This window comes from Balaenoptera acutorostrata, chromosome 10 (assembly GCF_949987535.1).
Source record: "Balaenoptera acutorostrata chromosome 10, mBalAcu1.1, whole genome shotgun sequence".
NCBI classification, from domain to species: domain Eukaryota; kingdom Metazoa; phylum Chordata; class Mammalia; order Artiodactyla; family Balaenopteridae; genus Balaenoptera; species Balaenoptera acutorostrata.
In genome coordinates, this window is record NC_080073.1 from 37,230,776 (window position 1) to 37,257,361 (window position 26,586).

At 42.8% G+C, this 26,586-nt stretch overlaps 1 long non-coding RNA gene and 1 other non-coding gene across 5 annotated transcripts in view; one reads left to right on the forward strand and one right to left on the reverse strand.

Annotated features, from left to right (window-relative positions):
• The window catches only part of LOC103008515 (uncharacterized), a 73,568-nt gene that overhangs the window by 15,432 nt on the left and 31,550 nt on the right, over positions 1-26,586 (reverse strand). For all 4 annotated transcript variants that reach the window (XR_450374.2, XR_450371.2, XR_450372.2 and 1 more), the window contains 2 exons: positions 25,610-25,707; positions 25,134-25,505 (listed from right to left, as the gene is read on the reverse strand). This is a non-coding gene — a long non-coding RNA (uncharacterized LOC103008515). The remainder of the gene's footprint in view (positions 1-25,133; positions 25,506-25,609; positions 25,708-26,586) is intronic.
• On the forward strand, positions 49-155 carry LOC114236806 (U6 spliceosomal RNA). The gene has a single exon (XR_003622663.1). It is a non-coding gene; the product is annotated as a U6 spliceosomal RNA (small nuclear RNA).

Genomic DNA, 26,586 nt, shown 5'->3' on the forward strand with positions numbered 1-26,586 from the left:
CAGTTGCATTTCTTTACACCAACAATGAAACACTAGAAAGGGAATGTAGTGCTTGCTTTGGCAGCACATATACTAAAATTGGAACGATACAGAGAAGATTAGCATGGCCCCTGTGCAAGGATGACATGTAAATTTGTGAAGCGTTCCATATTTTTAAGAGAAATTAAGGAAACACTCCCATTTACCACGGCAACAAAAAGAATAAAATACCTAGGAATAAACCTACCTAAGGAGCCAAAAGACCTGTATGCAGAAATATATAAGACACTGATGAAAGAAATTAAAGATGATACAAACAGATGGAGAGATATACCATGCTCTTGGATTGGAAGAATCAACATTGTGAAAATGACTATACTACCCAATGCAATCTACAGATTCAATGCAATCCCTATCAAACTACCACTGGCATTTTTCACAGAACTAGAACAAAAAATTGCACAATTTGTATGGAAATACAAGAGACCCCAAATAGCCAAATCAATCTTGAGAAAGAAAAGCAGAGCTGGAGGAATCAGGCTCCCAGACTTCAGACTATACTACAAAGCTACAGTAACCAAGACAGTATGGTACTGGCACAAAAACGGAAATACAGATCAATGGAACAGGACAGAAAGCCCAGACATAAACCCACGCACATATGGTCACCTTATCTTTGATAAAGGAGGTAAGAGAGAAAAGACAGCCTCTTCAATAAGTGGTGCGGGGAAAACTGGACAGCTACATGTAAAAGAATGAAATAGGAACACTTTTTAACACCATACACAAAAATAAACTCAAAATGGATTAAAGACCTAAATGTAAGGCCAGACAGTATAAAACTCTTAGAGGAAAACATAGGCAGAACACTCTATGACATAAATCACAGCAAGATCCTTTTTGACTCACCTCCTAAAGAAATGGAAATTAAAACAAAAATAAACAAATGGGACCTAATGAAACTTAAAAGCTTGTGCACAGCAAAGGAAACCATAAATGAGACAAAAAGACAACCCTCAGAATGGGAGAAAATATTTGCAAACGAAGCAACTGACAAAGGATTAATCTCTAAAACATACAAGCAGCTCATGCAGTTCAATATCATAAAAACAAACAACCCAATCCAAAAATGGGCAGAAGACCGAAATAGACATTTCTCCAGAGAAGATATACAGATTGCCAACAAACACATGAAAGGATGCTCAACATCACTAATCATTAGAGAAATGCAAATTAAAACTACAATGAGGTATCACCTCACACCAGTCAGAATGGCCATCATCGAGAAATCTACAAACAATAAATGCTGGAGAGGGTGTGGAGAAAAGGGAACCCTCTTGCATTGTTCGTGGGAATGTAAATTGATACAGCTACTATGGAGAACAGTATGGAGGTTCCTTAAAAAACTAAAAATAGAACTACCATATGACCCAGCAATCCCACTACTGGGCATACACCCTGAGAAAACCATAATTCAAAAAGAGTCATGTACCACAATGTTCATTGCAGCACTATTTACAATAGCCAGGACATGGAAGCAGCCTAAGTGTCCATCGACAGATGAATGGATAAAGAAGATGCGGCACATATATACAATGGAATATTACTCAGCCATAAAAAGAAATGAAATTGAGTTATTTGTAGTGAGGTGGATGGACCTAGAGTCTGTCATACAGAGTGAAGTAAGTCAGAAAGAGAAAAACAAACACCGTACGCTAATACATATATATTGAATCTAAAAAAAAAAAGGTTCTGAAGAACCTAAGGGCAGGACAGGAATAAGACACAGATGTAGAGAATGGACTTGAGGACACGGTAAGAGGGAAGGGTAAGCTGAGATGAAGTGAGAGAGTAACATTGACATATATACACTACCAAATGTAAAATAGATAGCTAGTGGGAAGCAGCTGCATAGCACAGGGAGATCAGCTCGGTGCTTTGCAACCACCTAGAGGGGTGGGATAAGGAGGGTGGGAGGGAGATGCAAAAGGGAGGGGATATGGGGATATACGTATGCGTATAGCTGATTCACTTTGTTATACAGCAGAAACTAACACAACATTGTAAAGCAATTATACTACAATAAAGATGTTAAAAAAAAAAGGGAATGTACAAAAACAATACCTTTTAAAATTGTGCCCCCCAAAATAAAATACCTAGGAATAAACCTGACCAAGGAAGTGAAAGACTTATACACTGAGAACTATAAAACATTAATAAAGGAAATTAAAGACGATTCAAAGAAATGGAAAGATAAGCCATGCTCTTGAATTGGAAGATTTAATATTGTTAAATGGCCATACTACCCAAAGCAATCTACAGATTGAATGTGATCCCTATCAAATTACCCATGACATTTTTCACAAAACTAGAACAAATAATCCAAAAATCTATATGGAACCATAAAAGACCCAGAATTGCCACAGCAATCCTGAAGAAAAAAAAAAACAAAAAGCAGGAGGCATAACTCTCCCAGACTTCAGATAATAGTATAAAGGTACAGTAATCAAAACAATGTGGTACTGGCACAAAAACAGACATGTGGATCAATGGAACAGAACAGAGAGCCCAGAGATAAACCCATACACCTACAGTCAATTACTCTTCAACAAAGGAGGCAAGAATATACAATGGGAAAAAGACAGTCTCTTCAGCAAGTGGTGCTGGGAAAGTTGGACAGCTGCATGTAAATCAATGAAGTTAGAACACACCCTCATACTATACACAAAAATTAATTCAAAATGACTTAAAGACTTAAACATAAGACATGACACCATAAAACTCCTAGAAGAGAACACAGGCAAAACATTCTCTGACATAAATCGTACCAATGTTTTCCTAGGTCAGTCTCCCAAAGCAATAGAAATAAAAACAAAAATAAACTAATGGGACCTAGTCAAACTTACAAGCTTTTCCACAGCAAAGGAAACCAACAAAACAAAACAAACAGCAAAAAAAAAAAAAAGAAAGAAAAAACAACCTATGGAATCGGAGAAAATATTTGCAAATGATGTGAACAACAAGGGCTTAATTTCCAAAATATATCAGCAGCTCATACAACTCAACAACAACAACAACAAAAACAAACAACCCAATCAAAAAATGGGCAGAAGACCTAAATAGACATTTCTCCAAAGACGAAATACAGGTGGCCAATAGGCACATGAAAAGATGCTAAACATCACTAGTTATTAGAGAAATGCAAATCAAAACTACGAGGTACCACCTCACACCGGTCAGAATGGCCATCACTGAAAAGTATACAGGGGGGACTTCCCTGGTGGGGCAGTGGTTAAGAATCCACCTGCCAATGCAGGGGACAGGGGTTCGAGCCCTGGTCTCGGAAGATCCCACATGCTGCGGAGCAACTAAGCCCATGTGCCACAAGTACTGAGCCTGCGCTCTAGAGCCAACGAGCCACTACTATTGAGCCCACGCACCACCACGACTGAGGTCCGCGTGCCTGGAGCCCATGCTCCGCAACAGGAGAGGCCACCACAATGAGAAGTGCGCACACCGCAATGAAGAATAGAGAAAGCCTGCGCATAGCAATGAAGACCCAACACACCAAAAATAAATAAATAAATGATTAATTAATTTTAAAAAAAAGTCTACAGGGGACTTCCCTGATGGTCCAGTGGTTAAGAATGTGCCTTCCAGTGCAGGGGATGCAGGTTTGATTCCTGGTCGGGGAACTAGATCCCACATGCCACAACTGGGAGTTTGCCTGCTGCAGCTAAAGATCCTGCATGCCACAACCGAGACCTGACGCAGCCAAATAAATAAATAAATAAATTTTAAAAGTCTACAAATAACAAATGCTGGAGAAGGTGTGGAGAAAAGGGAATCCTCCTACACTGTTGTTGGGAATGTAAGTTGGTACAGCCACTGTGGAAAACAGTATGGAGGTTCCTCAGAAAACTAAAAATATGGATTTCCCTGGTGGTCCAGTGATTAGGACACCCCGATTTCACTGCAGGGGGCAAAAAAAACCCCTAAAAATAGAATTACCGTATGATCCAGCAATCCCACTTCTGGGCATATATCCAGATAAAACTATAATTCAAAAAGATACATACATGCCTGTGTTCATAGCAGCACTATTCACAATAGCCAAGACATGGAAACAACCTAAATGTCCATCAACAGATGAATGGATAAAGAAGATGTGGTACATATACACAATGGAATACTACTCAGCCATAAAAAAGAATGAAATAATGCCATTTGCAGCAACATGGATGTAACTAGAGATTATCATACTAAGTGACATAGGTCAGAAAGAGAAAGACAAATACCATATGATAACACTTATACATGGAATCTAAAATATGACAAAAGATTGGATCAAGATGGTGGAGGAGTAGGATGTGGAGCTCACCTTCTCCCACAAATACATCAAAAATACATCTACATGTGGAACGATTCTCACAGAATATGTACTAAACGCTGGCAGAAGACCTAAGGGCAAGAAAATCTCTATGTAACTGGGTAGGGCAAAAGAAAAAAAAGAGAGAAAGGAAGGAATTGGGACAGGTTCTGCATCCCTGGGAGGGAGCTGTGAAAGAGGAAAGCTTTCCACACACTGGGAAGTCCATTCCCCAGCCTCAGACGCTTGCATTGGGCTGGTCAGGGGCTGCGTGCTGAGGCTCAGACTTCAAAGGTCAGACCCCGGGGACAGGGCTGGGGTTGGCTGTGCAGAGACAGCCTGAGGGGGCTAGGGTGTGGTCACCACAACTGAGGGAGTATGGGAAGAAGCCTGGGCCCACCAGAGAGGGAAGGTGCTATTGTTGGGGGGGTGCACAAGAAGAGGGGCAGGACTGCCATAGGTGCTTCTTTCTCCGTGTGCGCTCTCAGGCAGCAGAACACCACCTACACGTGCTCCAGGGGTGGGTGTAAGCTTTCACTGCCATCTCGAACTCCAGAGGCAGGTGCAGACTGCTCCTGCTGCCAAGGGTCCAGGGACCGGGCACCAACTGCTGCCCCTGCCTTCCTGGAGTGTGTTCAGGCCACGCACCTGCACACCCACTACTAAGGGGATAACGGCAAGCACATACTGAGGAAAGAGACGGCAGGCATCCAAACCAACAACAGCCCTCGGGCCAAAAAGATATTAAACCCACACATTCTACACAGGGATGCTCCTGCATAAAATAGCCCTCCAAGACTACAGTAGATAATTGTTTCTCCTAAACTCACAGAGTAAGAGAAATTTAAGCAAAATGAAGAAGCAAAGGAACCACCCCCAGTTAAAAGACCAAGAGAATTCCCCTGAAGGAACAAACAATGAAACAGACCTCTTTAGTCTAATAGACACCAAGTTCAAAAAGGAGGTAATGAAAATACTGAAGGAATTAAGAAAGGCTATCGATAGAAATGCAGATTACTGTAAAAAGGGACTAGAAACTATATGGAGGAACCAAGAAAAATTAGAAAATTCATCTGCCTTTAACTCGGAGAAAGCTGAGTTAAAGGCAATGAATAGCAGAATGAATAATGAAGAAGAAAGAATAAATGACCTGGAAGATAGAATAATGGAAATTACCTAATCAAAACAGCAGACAGAAAGCCAAATGAAAAAAATGAAAGCAATATAAGAGACCTATGGGATAATATAAAGCATACCAATCTATGCATGATAGGGATTCCAGAAGGAGAAGAGAGAGAAAAGGGGATTGAAAATGTATTTGAAGAAGTTATGGCTGAAAACTTCCCAAACCTAAAGAAGGACACAGATATCTAGATACAGGAAGAACAGAGGGTCCCAAACAAGATGAACCCAAACAGACCTACTCCAAGACATATGATAATAAAAATGGCAAAAGTTAAAGAGAGGATTCTAAAGGCAGCAAGAGAAAAACAAAGAGTTAATTACAAGGGAACCCCCATAAGGCTATCAGCTGATTTCTCTACAGAAACACTGCAGGACAGAAGGGAGTGGCAAAATATATTCAAAGTCTTGAAAGGGAAAAATCTGGAACCTGGAATATTCTACCCAGCAAGATTATCATTTAGAATAGGAGGAGAAATAAAGAATTTCTCAGAAAAGCAAAAAGTAAAAGAATACAGCAATACTAAACCTTTCCTAAAAGAAATATAGAAAGGTCTTCTCTAAATAGAAAAGAAGCAGGAAGATATACGAAGAAGGAAATCACAACTGGAAAATAAATCACTTAAATTAGCCAGTACGTAGATCAAAAAGAAAAAAAAAACCTATTTGTGAAAGTGATGATAAACACAAGGAACAACAAAAGGATAAACATGAAGATGTAAAAAAGGACATCTAAATCATAAAATTTGGGGAAGGAGAGTAAGAAAATGCAGATTTTTTTTTAATGTGTTTGAGCCTATATGACTATCGGTCTAAAGCAAGCAGATATAGGAAGGGACTAACATACCTGAAAAACAGGGAAACCACAAATCAAAAACATACAATAAAAAAAAAATACAATAGATTCACAAAAACCAAAAAGAAGAGAACACAAGCATAGAATAAAAGGAAATCATCAAACCACAAAAAGAAAAAGAAAGGAACAACCCAGAAACAGAATCAACTGGAAAACAAGGTTTAAAATGGCAATAAATACATAGGTGTCAATAATTACCTTAAAGGTCAATGGACTGAATGCTCCAATCAAAAGACATAGAGTGTCAGACTGGATAAAAAAACAAGAGCCTACAATATGCTGCCTAAAAGAGACCCACCTTAGGGCAAAGGACACACATAGACTGAAAGTGAGGGGATGGAAAAAGATATTTCATGCAAATGGAAATGACAAGAAAGCGGGAGTTGCAATACTCATATCAGACAAAACAGACTTTAAAGCAAAGGTTATAAAGAAAGATAAAGAAGGACACTATATAATGAAAAAAGGATCAATACAAGAAGAGGATTTTACTCTCGTCAACATATATGCACCTAATATAGGAACACCCAAACACATAAAACAAATACTAACACATAAAAGGAGAAATCAATGGGAATACAATAATAGTAGGAGACTTTAACATCCTACTCTCATTAATGGACAGATCTTCTAGACAGAAAATCAAAAGGCAACAGAGATCCTAAATAATACAATAGAATAGTTAGAATTAATTGATATTTTCAGGACATTACATCCAAAAAAAGACCAAAAACAAAAACAGAATACACATTCTTTTCAAGTGCACATGGAACATTCTCTAGGATTGACCACATACTAGGGCATAATATTAACCTCAACAAATTTAAAAGTATAGAAATTATTTCAAGCATTTTCCCTGATCACAAAGGCATGAAACTAGAAATCAACCACAGGAAAAGAAATGAGAAAAAAATGATTACATGTAGACTAAACAACGTGCTACTACAAACCAATGGGTCAACGAGGAAATCAAAAAGGAAATTTAAAAATACCTTGAGACAAATGACAATGAAAACACAACCATACAGCGACTTCCCTGGTGGTCCAGTGGTTAAGACTTTGCCTTCCAATGCAAGGGGTGCAGGTTCGACCCCTGGTTGAGGAGCTAAGATCCCATATGCCTCACGGCCAAAAAACCAAAACATAAAAATAAGAAGAAGCAATACTGTAACAAATTCAATAAAGACTTTAAATATGGTCCACATTTAAAAAAAAATCTTAAAAAAACCCCACAACCATACAAAATCTATGCAATGCAGCAAAAGCAGTTCTTAGAGGGAAGTTCATAGTGATACAGGCCTTCCTCAAAAAAAATCCAAAAAACAAGAAAAATGTCAAATAAACAACCTAACCTATCACCTAAAAGAATTAGAAAAAGAAGAACAAACAAAACCTAAAGTCAGCAGAAGGAAGGAAATAATAAAGATAAGGGAGGAAATAAATAAAACAGAGATTGAAAAATAGTAGAAAAAAAATCAATAAAACCAAGAGCTGGTTCTTTGAAAGGGTAAACAAAATTGACAAACCTCTGGCCAGGCTCATGAATAAGAAAAGAGAGAGAACCCAAATAAACAAAATAAGAAACAAAAAAGGAGAAACCTCAACTGATACCACAGAAATACAAAAAACCGTAACAGAGGGGCTTCCCTGGTGGTGCAGTGGTTAAGAACCTGTCTGCCAATGCAGGGGACATGGGTTTTGCCCCGGTCTGGAAAGATCCCACATGCCACAGAGCAACTAAGCCCGTGCACCACAACTACTGAGCCTGCGTGCCACAATTACTGAAGCCCGTGTGCCTACAGCCCGTGCTCCGCAACAAGAGAAGCCACTGCAATGAGAAGCCTGCACACCACAACAAAGAGCAGCCCCCGCTCACCACAACTAGAAGAAAGCCCATGCACAGCAACGCAGCCAAAAATAAAATAAAATAAATAAAACATTAAAAAGAACTAACCTCACTTCCATAAAGACAAGCAAAAAAACTTACCTTAAAAAAAAATCCAGGGCTTCCCTGGTGGCGTAGTAGTTGAGAGTCTGCCTGCCAATGCAGGGGACACAGGTTCGAGCCCTGGTCTGGGAAGATCCCACATGCCGCGGAGCAACTGGGCCGGTGAGCCATAATTACTGAGCCTGCGCGTCTGGAGCCTGTGCTCCGCAACGAGAAAGGCCACGATAGTGAGAAGGCCCGTGCACCACGATGAAGAGTGGCCCCTGCTTGCCACAACTAGAGAAAGCCCTCACACAGAAACGAAGACCCAACACAACCATAAATAAATTTAAAAAAATTAAAAAAAGAAAAAATCCATAAGAGAATACTATGAACAATTTTATATGCCAACAAATTTGACGACCTAGAAGAAATTGACAACTTTCTAGAAACATACAGCCAACCAAAACTGAATCAAGAATAAATAGATAATTTGAACAGACCGATCACTAGAAGTGAAATAGAATCTGTAGTTAAAAAAAAAAAAAAAAACTCCCTACAAACAAAAGTCCAGGACCAGATGGCTTCACAGGTGAATTCTACCAAACATACAAAGAACTTATACTGATTCTTCTCAAACTCTTCCAAAAGATTGAAGATGAGGGAACACTCCCAAAGACATTCTATGAAGCCACTATCACCCTGATACCAAAACCAGACAAAGACACCACCAAAAAAGAAAATTACAGGCCAATATCTTTGATGACTAAAGATGCAAAAGTTCTCAACAAAATATTAGCAAACCGAATCCAACAACACATAAAAAAGATCATACACCACGACCAGGTGGGATTCATCCCAAGTTTACAAGGATAGTTCAACATACACAAATCAATCAATGTAATATACCACATTAACAACAGACAAGTAAAAAACCACATGATCATCTCAATAGACGCAGAAAAAGCATCTGACAAAATTCAACATTCATTCATGATAAAAACTCTTACCAAAGTGGGTATAGAAGGGACACATCTCAACATAATAAAAGCCATTTCTGACAAACCCACAGCCAAAATAATAGTCAATGGTGAAAAGCTGAAAGCCTTCCCGCTAAAATCTGGAACAAGACAAGGATGTCCAGGACTTCCCTGGCGGCGCAGTGGTTAAGACTCTGCACTCCCAATGCAGGGGGCCCAGGTTTGATCCCTAGTCAGGGAACTAGATCTCACATGCATGCCACAACTAAGAGAGTTTGAATGCCACAACTAAGGAGCTGGTGAGCTGCAACTAAGGAGCTGGCAAGCCATGTCTAAGGAGCCCACCTGCTGCAACTAAGGAGCCCATGTGCTGCAACTAAGGAGCCTGTGAGCTGCAACTAAGACCTGGTGCCACCAAATAAATAAATAAATATTTAAAAAAAGACAAGGATGCCCACTCTCACCACTTCTATTCAACATAGTATTGGAAGCCCTAGCCACAGCAATCAGACAAGAAAAAGAAATAAAAGGTAATCAAATTGGAAAGGAAGAGGTAAAATTGTCACTAGATGCAGATAACATGATACTATATATAGAAAATCCTAGAATTCCAAACTAAAACTACTAGATCTAATAAATGAATTCAGCAAATTAGCAGGATACAAGATTAACATTCAGAAATTGGTTGCATTTCTTTTTTTTTTAATTTTTTTAAAATTTATTATTTATAAATTTATTTTATTTATTTATTTATTTTTGGCTGTGTTGGGTCTCCGTTGCTGGGCACGGGCTTTCTCTAGTTGCGGCGAGCGGGGGCTACTCTCAGTTGCGGTACGCAGGCTTCTCATTGCGGTGGCTTCTCTTGTTGTGGCGCACGGGCTCTAGGCACGCGGGCTTCAGTAGTTGTGGTATGTGGGCTCAGTAGTTGTGGCTCGCGGGCTTAGTTGCTCCATGGCATGTGGGATCATCCCGGACCAGGGCTCGAACCCATGTCCCCTGCATTGGCAGGTGGATTCTTAACCACTGCACCACCAAGGAAGCCCTGGTTGCATTTCTTTACACTAACAATGAAATATCAGACAGGGAATGTAAAAAAACTGTATCTTTTAAAATTTCACCATGGACAGCTACATGTAAAACAATGAAATTAGAACACTCCTTAACACCATACACAAAAATAAACTCAAAATGGATTAAAGACCTAAATATAAGGCCAGATACTATAAAACTCTTAGAGGAGAATATAGGCAGAACACTCTTTGACATAAATCACAGCAAGATCTTTTTTGACCCACCTCCTACAATAATGGAAATAAAAACAAAAATAAACAAATGGGACCTAATTAAACTTAAAAGCTTTTGCACAGCAAAGGAAACCATAAGCAAGACAAAAAGACAACCCTCAGAATGGGAGAAAATATTTGCAAACAAAGCAACTGACAAAGGATTAATCTCCAAAACATACAAACAGCTCATGCACCTCAGTATCAAATAACCCAATCAAAAAATGGGCGGAATACCTAAACAGACATTCTCCAAAGAAGACATACAGATGGCTAACAAACACATGAAAAGATGCTCAACATCACTAATTATTAGAGAAATGCAAATCAAAACTTCAATGAGGTATCACCTCACACTGGTCAGAATGGCCATTATCGAGAAATCTACAAACAATAAATGCTGGAGAGGGTGTGGAGAAGAGGGAACCCTCTTACACTGTTGGTGGGAATGTAAATTGATACAGCCACAATGGAGAACAGTATGGAGGTTCCTTAAAAAACTAAAAATAGAACTACCATGTGACCCAGCAATCCCACTCCTGGGCATACACCCTGAGAAAACCATAATTCAAAAAGACACATGCACCCCAATGTTCACTGCAGCACTATTTACAATACCCAGGACGTGGAAACAACCTAAATGTCCATTAACAGAGGAATGGATAAAGAAGACATGGTACATATATACAATGGAATATTACTCAGCCATAAAAAGAAATGAAATTGTGTCATTTGCAGAGACATGGATGGACCTAGAGACTGTCATAGAGTGAACTAAGTCAGAAAGAGAAAAACAAATATCGTATATTAATGCATATATGTGGAATCTAGAAAAATGGTATAGATGATCTTATTTGCAAAGCAGAAATAGAGACAGACGTCTCTACATCTGGATGTAAATGTATGGATACCAAGGGGGCGGGGGTGGTGGTGGGATGAATTGGGAGATTGGGATTGACATATATACACTACTATGTATAAAGTAGATAACTAATGAGAACCTACTGTATAGCACAAGGAACTGTACTCAGTGCTCTGTGGTGACCTAAATGGCAAGGAAATCCAAAAAAGGGGATATATGTATACGTATGGCTGATTCACTTTGCTGTACAGCATAAACTGACACAGCAGTGTAAAGCAACTATACTCCAATAAAAAATAAAAATAAAATAGCATCAAAAAAACCCCCAACAAACCTAGGAATAATCTGACCCAGGAGATGAAAGACTTATACGCTGAGAACTATAAAACATTAATAAAGGAAATTAAGGAGGATTCAAAGAAATGAAAAGATATCCCATGGTCTTGGATTGGAAGATTTAATATTGTTAAATGGCAATACTAACCAAAGCAATCTACAGATTGAATGTGATCCCTATCAAATTACCCATGACATTTTTCACAGAACTAGAACAAATAATCCAAAAATTTACATGGAACCATAAAAGACCCAGAATTGCCACAGCAATCCTGAGGAAAAAAAACCAAAGCAGGAGGCATAACTCTCCCAGACTTCAGACAATACTACAAAACTACAGTAATCAAAACAGTGCGTGTTTTTTAAATTTATTTTATTATTTTTATTTATTTATTTATTTATTATTTTTTGGCTGTGTTGGGTCTTTGTTGCTGCATGCGGGCTTTTCTCTGGTTGTGACGAGCAGGGGCTACTCTTCGTTGTGGTGCGCAGGTTTCTCATTGTGGTGGCTTCTCTTGTTGGGAGCACAGGCTCTAGGCGTGCAGGTTTCAGTAGTTGTGGCACACGGGCTCTGTAGTTGTGGCTCGCGGGCTCTAGAGTGCAAGCTCAGTAGTCGTGGCACATGGGCTTAGTTGCTCTCCGACACAAGGGATCTTCCCAGACCAGGGCTCCAACCAGTGTCTCCTGCATTGGCAGGCGGATTCTTAACCACTGCGCCACCAGGGAAGCCCCAACAGTGTGGTATTGGTACAAAAACAGACATACAGATCAATGGAACAGAATAGAGAGCCCAGAAATAAACCCACACACCCACGATCAATTAATCTTCAACAAAGGAGGCAAGAATATACAGTGGAAAAGAGTCTCTTCAGCTGGTGGTGCTGGGAAAGTCGGACAGCCACATGTAAATCAATGAAGTTAGAACACACTCTCATACCATGCACAAAAATAAACTCAAAGTGGCTTAAAGACTTAGACATAAGACATGGACCACAAAACTCCAAGAAGAGAGCAGAGGCAAAACATTCTCTGACATAAATCGTACCAATGTTCTCTTAGGTCAGTCTCCCAAGGCAATAAAAATAAAAACAAATGGGACCTAATCAAACTTACAAGCTTTTGCACAGCAAAGGAAGCCATAAATAAAACGAAAAGACAACCTATGGAATGGGAGAAAATATTTGCAAATGATATGACCAACAAGGGCTTAATTTCCAAAATATATCAGCAGCTCATACAACTCAACAACAACAACAAAACAAAAAACAAACAACCCAATCAAAAAATGAGCAGAAGGGCTTCCCTGGTGGCGCAGTGGGTGAGAATCTGCCTGCCAATTCAGGGGACACGGGTTCGAGCCCTGGTCTGGGAAGATCCCACATGCCGCGGAGCAACTAGGCCCATGAGCCACAACTACTGAGCCTGCGTGGCTGGAGCCTGTGCCTGGCAGCAAGAGAGGCCATGACAGTGAAAGGCCCGTGCACCGCGATGAAGAGTGGCCCCGCTTGCCGCAACTAGAAAAAGCCCTCGCACAGAAACGAAGACCCAACACAGCCAAGGATAAATAAATTAATTAATTTAAAAAAAAAAAGGAATCATGATTAATTATTCCCCCTTTTTAGTTTACTATCATAAGCGCAGTCTGTGAAAAATAGAATATTGTGAAAAAAGAATATTAAACAAATATTACCATTAAAAAAAAAATGAGCAGAAGAACGGGCTTCCCTGGTGGTGCAATGATTAAGAATCCACCTGCCAATGCAGGGGACACGGGTTCGAGCTCTGGTCTGGGAAGATCCCACATGCCGCGGAGCAACTAAGCCCGTGTGCCACAACTACTGAGCCTGCGCTCTAGAGCCTGTGAACCACAACTACTGAGCCTGCGTGCCACAACTACTGAGCCCACATGCCTAGAGCCCGTGCTCTGCAACAAGAGAAGCCACCGCAATGAGAAGCCCACACACTGCAACAAAGAGTAGCCCCCACTCGCCACAACTAGAGAAAGCCTGCGTGCAGCAACAAAGACCCAACACAGCCAAAAATAAAAAATAAATTAATAAAATAAATTAATTTTAAAAAAATGAGCAGAAGACCTAAATAGATATTTCTCCAAAGACAAAATACAGGTGGCCAATAGGCACATGAAAAGATGCTCAACATCACTAATTATTAGAGAAATGTGAATCAAAACTACAATGAGTTACCACCTCACACTGGTCAGAATGGCCATCATTAAAAAGTCTACAAATAACAAATGCTGGAGAGGGTGTGGAGAAAAGGGCACCCTCCTACACTGTTGGTGGGAATGTAAGTTGGTGCAGCTCCTATGGAAAACAGTACAGAGGTTCCTAAGAAAACTAAAAATAGAATTACCATATGATCCAGCAATCCCACTCCTGGGTATACATCCAGACAAAACTAGAATTCAAAAGGATACAAGCACCCCTATGTTCATAGCAGCACTATTCACAATAGCCAAGACATGGAAACAACCTAAATGCCCATCAACAGATGAATGGATAAAGAAGATGTGGAACATATACACAACGGAATACTACTCAGCCGTAAAAAGGAATGAAATAATGCCATGGGCAGCAACATGGACACAAATAGAGATTATCATACTAAGTAAGTCAGAAAGAGAAAGACAAATACCATATGATATCACTTATATGTCGAATCTAAAATATGGCACAAATGAACCTATCTATAAAAGAGAAACAGACTCACAGACATAGAGATCAGAGTTGTGGTTGCCAAGGGGCGGGGGATGGAAAGGGATGGACTGGGAGTTTGGGGTTAGTAGATGCAAACTATTACATTTATAATGGATAAACAACAAGGTCCTACTGTATAGCACAGGGACCTGTATAAAATCTCCTGGGATAATCCATAATGGAAAAGAATATAAAAAAAGAATGTGTATATATATGTATAACTTAATGACTTCGCTGTACAGCAGAATTAACACAACATTGTAAATCACCTATACTTCAATTAAAAAATAAATTAAAAATAATCTTAAAATTGATTTTCACTAAGCAAAATTATGAAATCAAATAAACTTTAATAAAATATTTAAAAATAAATAAAATATGATACAAATGAACCTATCTATGAAACAGAAACAGAATCATGGACATAGAGAACAGACTGGTGGTTGCCAAGGGGGAGGGGGTTGGGGGAAGGACGGAGTGGGAGGTTAGAATTAGCAGATGTAAGCTTTTATATATAGAATGGATAAACAGCAAGGTCCTACTGTATAGCACAGAGAACTATATTCAATATCCTATGATAAGCCATAATGGAAAACAATATTTTAAAAAAGAATGTATATATATGTATAAGTGAATCACTCTGCTGTACAGCAGAAATTAACACAACACTGTAAATCAACTACCGTTCAATCAAAAAAGATATTGATAAAAAAAAAAAGAAAGTATACCAATATTAATCCCAACACCCCTGAAGGGCAAGTCCCAGTAAATACCCATTTTATCATTCAATCTGCCCCAGACAGGAGAAAATTACAGAAGGCAGCCATGGGACACCAAACTCCCATGAATCAGCTCATGGACTTGGCCTTTGGAGTATTTAACAATAGAGATAGGGTTGAGGAGGCAAGGAGGATTCAGGACAACAACGAAAGGCACAACTCTTGGTGGCAGCCTTAGCCCCCGCACCACCTTGTGGTCATCCTCCCCCTCTCCCTTGTGAAAGCCCATGGCAGGGGCAGGATCTAGAAAGTCTGGATCAGAGCCCCTCCCTGTCGGGAACGGACCTGTTTTTTGTTTTTTTAATAAATTTATTTATTTATTTATTTATTTTTGGCTGTGTTGGGTCTTCGTTTCTGTGCGAGGGCTTTCTCTAGTTGCGGCAAGCGGGGGCCACTCTTCATCGCGGTGCGCGGGCCTCTCACTGTCGCGGCCTCTTTTGTTGCGGAGCACAGGCTCCAGACGCGCAGGCTCAGTAGTTGTGGCTCATGGGCCTAGTTGCTCCGTGGCATGTGGGATCTTCCCAGACCAGGGCTCGTGTCCCCTGCATTGGCAGGCAGATTCTCAACCACTGCACCACCAGGGAAGCCCAGGACCTGTTTTAAATGCAGCCAGGAGGGCCACTGGAAGGACGAATGCCCCCTGTATGCGAAAAATCCACCAGGACCCTGCCTGACATGCAAACCACAGGGCCACTGGAAGCAAGGCTGCCCCCAGTCCCGAAGGGGACTCGGGGCTCCTAAACTGATGCTGGCCAAGAGGACTGAAGACTGACAGGGCCCAGGAGTCTCCCTGCCTCCCAAAGGTCACCTGGTCATTTCCCCGGAGGAGCCTCGGGTAACTCTTGACATGGCAGGTGGGAAAGGTATTTTTTTTATTAGATCCACCTACTCTGTGATGACTGATTTCCCTGGACCCTTGTCCTCCCAAACCTGTATATTAACAGGGATCGATGGACGGCCCAAAGCCAAGTGATTCACACCGCCCCCTGCTCAGCTGCTTACTAGGAAATTTTACCTTTGCACACCAGTTCCTGCTCATGCCTGAGTGCCCCATCCCCTTGTTGGGAAGGGAGTTGCTCACTAAATTCCAGACAATAGTTCAGTTTGGAGACCCCTCAGAGAAGGCACCCATCAGGAGAAACGACTGTTCTTTGCCATGGGAGCCTGCCTCAGTCACCATCAGAGGAGGTCTCCTCTCCACCCCATATTTTTTCTCCAGTAAACCCCTCTGTCTGGGACACAGGTTCCTGGCAGAGCTAATAATGTGCCCCTAGTTCAGGTTTCATTGAAACCCAATGCTGATGACCCATGGAAAAAACAGTATCCCTTGAGGCCCAAGGCCCAGTGAGGTATCCAGGCTTAATGACCAAGTTCTTAAAATATGGGCTGTTATGATCCTGCCAATCTCTGTGTAATCCCCCCATTCTGCCCATAAAAAAGCAAAGTGGAGAATACAAGTTTGTTCAAGACCTGAGGGCAGTTAACGAGGCAGTGGTCCCAGTTCACTCAATAGTTCCTAATCCATACACCGTACTGCCCAAGTTCCAGAAAATGCAAACTAGCTTACAGTGCTAGACCTGAAAGATGCCTTCTTTTGCATTCCCCTGCACCCAGATTCCCAATATTTCTTTGCCTTTGAGTGGACAGATCCAGACACATGTAACACTTCCCAGCTAACTTGGACTGTGCTGCCCCAAGGCTCCAGGGATAGCCCCCACCTGTTCAGAAACGCATTAGCAAAGGAATTAAGAGAATTACAGTTGGTTAATGGGTCTCTCCTACAGAATGTGGACAACCTCCTAATTTCCAGTCCCACTAGGGAAGATTCAGATAAAGACACCACTCAGGTCCTCAATTTCCTAGGGGAACGAGGATATTGAGTCTCTCCTCACAAGGCCCAGATTTCCACCCAACAGGTTAAGTACCTGGGAAATGTGCTCACCCATGGGACGAGGGCCTTCGCCCAAGACCAAAAGGAAACCACTGTAACCCTCCAACCACCCCCCACCCTGACTAAGAGGCAACTGAGGGCCTTTCTGGGGATGGCAGGATTTTGCAGGATCTGGATACTACCTGGATTCAGGCTCATAGAAAAGCCTCTTTTTAAGGCCCTAAAAGGAGGTGACCACAAACCCCTCAACTGGGATGAAAATTGCCAACAGGCGTTACTAGCTCTAAAACCAAAATTAGGGACCACTCCTGTGTTAGGTCTCCCGAACTTAGAAAAACCCTTTCTCCTCTATATAGCTGACAGACAAATAGCCAAAGCAATCTTGAGAAAGAAAAACAGAGCTGGAGGAATCAGGCTCCCTGACTTCAGACTATACTACAAAGCTACAGTCATAAAAACAATACGATACAGACACAAGAACAGAAATATAGATCAATGGAACAGAATAGAAATCCCAGAAATAACCCACGCACCTATGGTCAATTAATCTATGATAAAGGAAGCAAGACTATACAATGGAGAAACGACAGTTTCTCCAATAAATGGTGCAGCTACATGTAAAAGAATGAAATTAGAACATTCTTTAACACCATACACAAAAATAAACTCAAAACTAAACTTTCAATCCATCTCCTACAGTAATGTAAATAAAAACAAACAAATGGGACCCAATTAAACTCAAAAGCTTTTGCACAGCAAAGGAAACCATAAACTAAACGAAAAGACAACCCACAGAATTGGAGAAAACATTTGCAAATGATGCGACTGACAAGGGATTAATCTCAAAATTTAGAAACAGCTCATATAACTCAATATCAAAAAGACAAACATGCTTCCCTGGTCCAGTGGTTATGACTCTGTGCTTCCACTGCAGAGTGCATGGGTTCAATCCCTGGTTGGGGAAGTTCCTCATGCCACCAGGTGCAGCCAAAAAAAAACCAAAACCAAAACCAAAACAACCCAATCAAAAAATAAGCAGAAAAAAAAAAATAGGCAGAAGACCTATATAGACATTTCTTCAAAGAAGACATACAGATAGCCAAGAGGCACATGAAATGATGCTCAACATCACTAATTATTAGAGAAATACAAATCAGAACTACAATGAGGGCTTCCCTGGTGGCGCAGTGGTTAAGAACCGCCTGCCAATACAGGCGACACGGGTTCGAGCCCTGGTCGGGGAATATCCCACGTGCCTTGGAGCAACTAAGCCTGTGCGTCACAACTACTGAGCCTGCGCTCTAGAGCCCACAAGCCACAACTACTGAGCCCTAGAGTCCGTGCTCCACAATGAAGAGTAGCCCCTGCTCATCGCAACTAGAGAAAGCCTGTGCACAGCAACAAAGACCCAGTGCAACCAAAAATAAATAATATATAAATTTAAAGAAAAACCTACAATGAGGTATCACCTCACACCAATCCGAATGGCCATCATCAAAAAGCCTACAAACAATAAATGCTGGAGAGGGTGTGGAGAAAAGGGAACCCTCCTACACTGTTGGTGGGAATGTAAATTGGTCAGTCACTACGGAGAACAGTATGGAGGTTCCTTATAAAACTAAAAATACGGGGAAAACCATGGTCCGAAGGGATACATGCATCCCAATGTTCATTGCAGCACTGTTTACAATAGCCAAGACATGGAAACTACCAAAATATCCATCAACAGTTGAAAGGATAAATAAGATGTGATACATATATACAATGCAGTATTACTCAGCCATTAAAAAGGATGAAATAATGCCATTCGCAGCAACATGGATGGACCTGGAGATTATCATACTTAGTGAAGTAAGTCAGACAGGGAAAGACAAATATCATATGATATCGCTTATATGCAGAATCTTAAAAAAATAAGATTCAAATGAACTTATTTACAAAACAGAAACAGACTCACAGAAAACAAACTTATAGTTACCAAAGGGGAAAGGTGCGGGGGAGGGATAAATTGGGAGTTTGGGATTGACATATACACACTACTATATTTAAAATTAAAAAAAACAAACAAACAAGGACCTACTGTATAGCACTGAAAACTCTACTCAATACTCTGTAATAACCTAAATGGGAAAAGAATTTGAAAAAGAATAGATATATGTATAACTGAATCACTATGCTGTATACCTGAAATTAACACAACATTGTAAATCAACTATACTCCAATATAAAATACAAATTAAATAATTAAATAATAATCACTTTATGAATTAGTTAATTAAAAAATAAAAACAATGGTATACCGATGGAGGCAGCTTTATACATGAAGGGGTAAGGCCGGCAGGTTATGCCATAGTCAGCCTGTGGACAACTGTTGAATCTGGAGCCCTACCCTCTCACACTTCCACCCAAAAGGCTGAGTTGATCGCCTTGACCAGAGCACTCCAGCTAGGAAAGGGATTAAGAATCAATATACAGGGCTTCCCTGGTGGCGCAGTGGTTAAGAATCCGCCTGCCAATGCAGGGGACACAGGTTCGAGCCCTTGTCCGGGAAGATCCCACATGCTGTGGAGCAACTAAGTCCGTGCGCCACAACTACTGAGCCTGCGAGCCACAACTACTGAAGCCCGCGTGCCTAGAGCCCGTGCTCCGCAACAAGAGAAGTCACCGCAGTGAGAAGCCCGTGCACCACAACGAAGAGTAGCCCCCACTGGCCGCAACTAGAGAAAGCCCGCGCGCAGCAACAAAGACCCAACTCAGCCAAAAATAAATAATAAATAAATTTATTTAAAAAAAAATAATCAATATACATACTGATTCCAAGTATGGATTCTTAGTGCTACCTGCCCAGGCTGCCATATGGAAAGAAAGGGGGTTACTAACAGTCAAAGGATCCACTATAAAACAACAGGCAGAAATTCTAGAACTCCTAGAAGCGTTCCAGCTTCCAAATGAGGTTGCAGGTGTCACCGAAGGGGCAACACCTCCCTTACAAGGGGGAAACACCCTGGCCAAAAAGCCCGCTAAGACTGACGCCCAAGAACAGCCGGTCCTACAAGCTGCAGCTCTCAGGCCTGACAGCACCCCCTCCCCAACAGCGCCATCTTATACACCTGAAGAACTTGAGTGGGCTAAACATAGGAGACTGGAAAGAGACCTCTCAGGGTGGCTGACAAAAGATAACAAGCTTCTCATTCCCGGGGCCAAGCAATGCAAAATAACTAAGCACTTCCGCGAGTCCTTCCACTTAGGGCGGACTCCCTATTCAAACTAGTTACTCAGGTGTTCCTGGGAAAGGGACCATCCCAAACTGTTAAAAATGTCACCAGGGCTTGCAAGCTTTGTGCCCGCCATGCCCTAGGAAGCCACCCCATACCTCCACCCCTAACTTGGCCCATACAACATTGGAGAACCTATCCAGGGGAAGATTGGCAAATGGACTTGACCCAAATGTTCCCACATAGGGGATGGAAACACCTATTAGCATTCATAGACACCTTTACAGGGTTGATAGAAGCTCTCCCTACTAGGACTGAAAAGGCAATAGGAGTATCCAAATTTCTGCTTAAAGAAATTAATTAATTCCGAGATTCGGGTTACCCCAAAGCTTACAGTGATAATGGACCTTCTTTCACTGCCAAGGTGACCCAACAGCCTTCCTCAGCTCTAGGTATTCACTACCACCTCCACTCTTCCTGGAGGCCCCAATCCTTAGGCAAAGTAGAAAAAGCAAATCATGCTCTAAAGAGAATGCTTGCAAAAAACAAAAACAAAAACAAAACACTTGCTAAGCTATGCCAAGAGACTTCAGAAACCTGGATCTCTGTCCTGCCTGTAGCCCTTCTCTGGACCAGGATGGCCTCAAAGAGAATTTTAAAACTTAGCCCATTTGAGACCTGTGAGAAGCCCCCCGCCTTTTGTTTCCGGTCATGCCGCACAGCTTGTGGGATCTTAGTTCCCAGACCAGGGATTGAACCCAGGCCCTCAGCAGTAACAGCCTAACCACTAACTTCACCACGGCACTGCCAGGGAAGGACCACTGGGAGGCCCTTTTTGACTTCAGATCTCTTGATGAGGAAACTCACAAACGGGTCTCCCACACTGTTAGCTTGAGCCAAGTTCTAAAGGTCCTCCAAGAATACGGAAACGAAGCGCTGCCCACGCCCACAAAGGAAAGGTCGCAGTCTCCATCCAGTCAGGGCACTCTGTCCTACTAAAAACTTGGAAGGAAGGGTCCCCTGAGGACCAGATACAACCAAAATGGAAGGGACCATATCAAGTGTTACTAAGTACCCCAACTGCTGTCAAGCTATAGGGAGTTACTAATTGGGTTCATCTGTCTAGAACAAAACCTGTATCTTATAAGTCCCAACAGGAACCAGAAGAGACCTGCTCCTGTGAGCCCATGGAAGACCTCAGATACCTTTCCAAGAACAGATAAGTGACTTCACGTGGCTGAGGTGGGTTGGCCTAGTCATCCTTGTGTTTCTGACTATCACGCTCTTATTCTGCCGCTTTTCAGAACCCCCTCCCCGTGGTAAACATCTTCTTTGCCCCTGCTAGGTCTGAAAGAAAAAATACGGTAATATGATGTCAAAAGCCATCATACTAGTAGGACTTCTGACGAAGGTTGCAGCTCGGAATGGGAAAATCATGCTTTAGTAAACATATCTAAAATAGTTGCCCTCGGGCTTCCCTGGTGGCGCAGTGGTTGAGAATCTGCCTGCTAGTGCAGGGGACACGGGTTCGAGCCCTGGTCTGGGAAGATCCCACATGCCGCGGAGCAGCTGGGCCCGTGAGCCACAATTGCTGAGCCTGCGCGTCTGGAGCCTGTGCCCCGCGACGGGAGGGGCCGCGATAGAGAAGGGCCCGCGCACCGCGATGAAGAGCGGTCCCCGCACCGCGATGAAGAGTGGCCCCCGCTTGCCGCAACTGGAGAAAGCCCTCGCACGAACCGAAGACCCAACACAGCCAAAAAATAAATAAATAAATAAATAAATAAATCCTTGCATGCTTTAACCATTTAAAAAAAAAAAAAAAAAAAATAGTTGCCCTGGGCGAAAAACTGGTTAATTGTTGGGCCTGCCATAAAAACCCTGGCTTAACAACAGTCGTTACAGGTACAAATAGGTACATACAAGAGCTTTACCAATTCAAACACATGGAAACCACCCCCACAGCTGATACGAGTGTGACGGATGATACCCCCATCAGGACCGATACCTTGCCTACGTTTTAACTCTTTTTAAAAAGGTGACATAACTTTTCCTTTAATCATGGCTACTTTTGTTATCCAGAAAACCAGTCAAGCTTCCAATGTCACTACACCTCTAATGGTTCTCTTGGCTATGGTGAGCCTCTTTGGAACAATCCCTGGGCACCAGAGGGTAATATCACCACAGCGTTTTGGAACCTGGACCCAAACTGCATTCCCACGAATGCCTCCACTCTCTGTGCTTATAATGAAGCCCAGACCCCAGGTGCCTACGGGATAGGGATGGAATGGACTAAAAACTGGGCTAGAAGTTGTCAGGCTCTATGGAAACTGTGGATTAAAACTTTCTTACTACAGCATCTCACCTAAGCCGAGGTCATGGAATACTCCCGGAACTTAACTGTTTTGAATATACTAATGGGCTCTTGTCCCCACATTGTGTTCATTAACTTTTCCCTTCCATGGATCTAGATGGCTGCTTCCTTGCTAAATTCTTCTGTTCCCAGATCTCTTATTGCACCTTCAAGATAAGCCTGGATACGTGGCACTCCTCAGAATGAGGGCCCAAAGACAAGGGCACCCCAGGGTAATTTGGCCCCTATGTAAATACTCATCCTTATATAATGTGTGGCATAAGGGAGCCTGTACATTAGGACATTTGGTTCCAATCACTGTCACAATACATAATACTCAAAATCGTCCCAGGAGGGCCATCGGATTAATATTGGCAAGAATAGGACTGGCAGGGGGACTGGCAACTCCATGGGAGGCTTTGCCTACCATGAGGTAACCCTAGAAAACCTAACCAACACTTTAGAGAACCCAGCCCTGACCACTGGAAATGCCCTAAATAGACTTTCAACTTCTTTAAACTCAGTGGCCAATGTGGTTACGGACAATAGATTGGCCTTGGATTACTTGCTGGACGAGCAGGGTGGCGTTTGTGCGGTCATAAACAAAACCTGCTCCACCTATGTCAACAATTCAGGCCAGATTGAGATGGACATCAACAAGATTTATGAACAAGCAACATGGTTACACCGCTACAACCAGGGGTCAGACCCTAATGCCATCTGGTCCACCATTAAGAGTGCCCTCCCTAGCCTGCCTTGGTTCCTTACTTGGAACCTGAGTAACAGCCATACTCCTACTCCTCCTCCTCTTTGGATTCTGCCTCTTTCACCTCTTGGTAAAGTTTATGTTTTCCAGGTTACAACAATTCCACATCAAAATGATGGTTAGGGGAATTCCCTGGTGGTCCAGTGGTTAGGACTTTGTGCTCTCACTGCTGAGGGCCTGGGTTCGATCCCCGATTGGGGAACTAAGATTCCACAAGCTGCGAATGGCGCAGCCAAAAAAAAAATGATGGTTAGGCAAGGATTCCAGCCCATACCGCCCTATGACTTAAAACAAGAAGCTGTCCTGCCCCTGGGATCCTTACACTAGGCATCCAGAAATTTCTACTCCCTGACAGGCAAGGTCAATGCCCCTACTCAGCCCTGAAGCAGCCAAAGAAGACAGACCATCACCCTTCTGCTTCCCATAAGAATATGGAAGTAAAATCTCTGATGGGGGAATGAGACAAGAGGGAAAGGGGCAGAACACAAACACTAGATAAGTGAAGAGGGGGCACAGCTGTTGGGATGCAATTAAGTCCGAATAGAACCAGCTGAAACCATGGTGGCTTCGAGAATAGTCTGGTCATTGACCTTTAGCTCATTATAACGTCATCATAATACTCAAGATCACTCCCCCTTACACTGTGATAGTTCTGACACGACCGTAAAAGGTCAAAAAGTGAACAGTGGCCCAATTCCTGGGAAATCCCCCCCTTCCCTGAAATAGCAAAAATATTTGTCCCACTCCTTAGCGTATGAAATTACTTAGCCCATAAAAACCTACAACCCCATGCCCCGGGGCTGCTCTCACTTTCCCAGAGGGTCCACATTCTACCTATGGAGTGTGCATCCTGCTAAATAAACCTGACTTTGCTTTTCTCTGGTTCGTTCTTGAATTCTTTCCGGCGAGAAGCCAAGGACCCTCACTTGGCAGTGGTCTGTCCTAAGGACTCTTGTGGGTCCCAGGATGTGACATTTCCCTCTCCTGAAACAATTAGAGGCCTCTGCCCTCCCCGTGGATCTTGATTAGGGTTGGGGCAGGGATGGGCTCTCTCCCCAGCTCTGGTTTACCACTCCCTGCTAAATTCTAAGAGTCTCTGGGAAGGCATGAGGCTGAGGTCCTTCTCCAGGACAGGCCAGTGGGCACTGGACAGCACAGCCCATAGGGACCCATTTAATGGGGTCCCCCTCATATTCCCCAGCCTCAGTACAGCATTAGCCTGGGATGCATGGACACACCTGTCCAGGCCCTGGGAAGGTCAGGGCTCCGCAGGCCCTCAGGGGGCCATTTGTCCCTCCCCCACCTCCAGGCCCTGCTGCCTGCAAACCTTTGTTTTTCCAACAGGAGGCAAGTGGAACTTCTGGCCTGTGTGTTCTGTGTGAGTCCAAGAGACAGAAACACAAGCTGCTAGGCAATGAGTACAACGCAGTGATTCGGTAATTAATCCGTCCGCACCAGGGGCCACATCAGGATGTTTACCCGCCTCCCAGGAGCTCACAGGCCAACTGAGTGAGGGAAGAGGAAACTACAGGGATTCACCCTCCCGCGTGCCGGCTCTGTTCTAGGCACACATCACCTTATATCAACCTCACGGGAAGGGGTTTTTCTCCCTGTCTTTTGGGACACGGAACAGAGACTTACCGGGAGGAAAAGGCGCTGAGCCAGGAAGCTGAGCTGTGATCCTGCAGGCGGTGGGGAGGGAGCCCTCAGAGGCCCAGGAGCAGGGCGTAGGCCAGGTGGGGGTCCCTGAGGCACTCACAGCACCTGCCCCTCCTGTTGGTGCTGCAGCCGGTACGGGGGTATCTGCTCTGGCCTCTTCCAGCCCTGCAGCCTTGGCACTGGCTTTGCCCCGCAGCCTCCGCTGTAGCCTCTGGATGTTCCTGGAACTCCAAAGCGGAGGAGCAGAATCCACTTATCCAGCACCTACCCCGCTCCACGCCAGGCTGGGCACACCCCTCGGCGCATCACGTGCCGCTGAAGCCTCTCCTCCACCGCAGAGACCACCTCCTCCACCTGCCCGGAGAGATGGGGAGTGAATTCAGCTGTGGCCACCTGATCCTATTGGACCTGAGAGAGTGGTGCTGGGGGCAGGGAGCCTCCTACAGAGCCCAGCTCACCTGCCTGGGCTCAGAGCCCACTGAGGGCTACGCAGATCCACGCAGATGGGCTCGGTGTCCTGTGGGCTCAGACATCCTGAGGTGCAGCACAGAAAACCCTGTGCAACATATACAATGGAATAGTACTCAGTTATAAAAAAGAATGAAATAATGCCATCTGCAGCAACATGGATGGACCTAGAGATTATCATACTAAGTGAATAAGTCAGAGAAAGACAAATATCATATATCACATATATGCAGAATCTAAAATATGGCACAAATGAACTTATTTACAGAAGAGGAACAGATTCACAGACAAAGAAAACAAATTTATGGTTACCAAAAGGGAAAGGGGGTGGGAGAGGGATAAATTAGGAGTTCGGGATTAGCAGATACAAACTACTACATATAAAATATATAAACGATAAGGTCTTACTGTTTAGCACAGGGAACTATATTCAATATCCTGTAATTAACCATGATGGAAAAGAATATGACAAAGAATATATATACATAAGGCTTCCCTGGTGGTGCAGTGGTTAAGAATCTGCCTGCCAATGCAGGGGCCATGGGTTCAAGCCCTGGTCCAGGAAGATCCCACATGCCACGGAGCAGCTAAGCCTGTGCGCCACAACTACTGAGCCTGCGCTCTAGAGCCCGTGAGCCACAACTATTGAGCCCATGTGCTACAACTACTGAAGCCCATGAGCCTAGAGCCCGTGCTCTGCAACAAGAGAAGCCACCACAATGAGAAGCCTGCTTGCCACAACTAAAGAAAGCCCGCGCGCAGCAACGAAGACCCAACACAGCCAAAAATAAAAAATTTTTAAAAAATTAAAAAAAGAATACATGTATGTATAACGGAATCACTTTGCTATACATCTGAAACTAACACAACATTGTAAATCAACTATACTTCAAAAAAAATTTTTTTTAATAAAAAAATTTAAAAAGAAAAAGAAAACCCTGTGCAAAACAGGCTGCCTCCGGCTGAG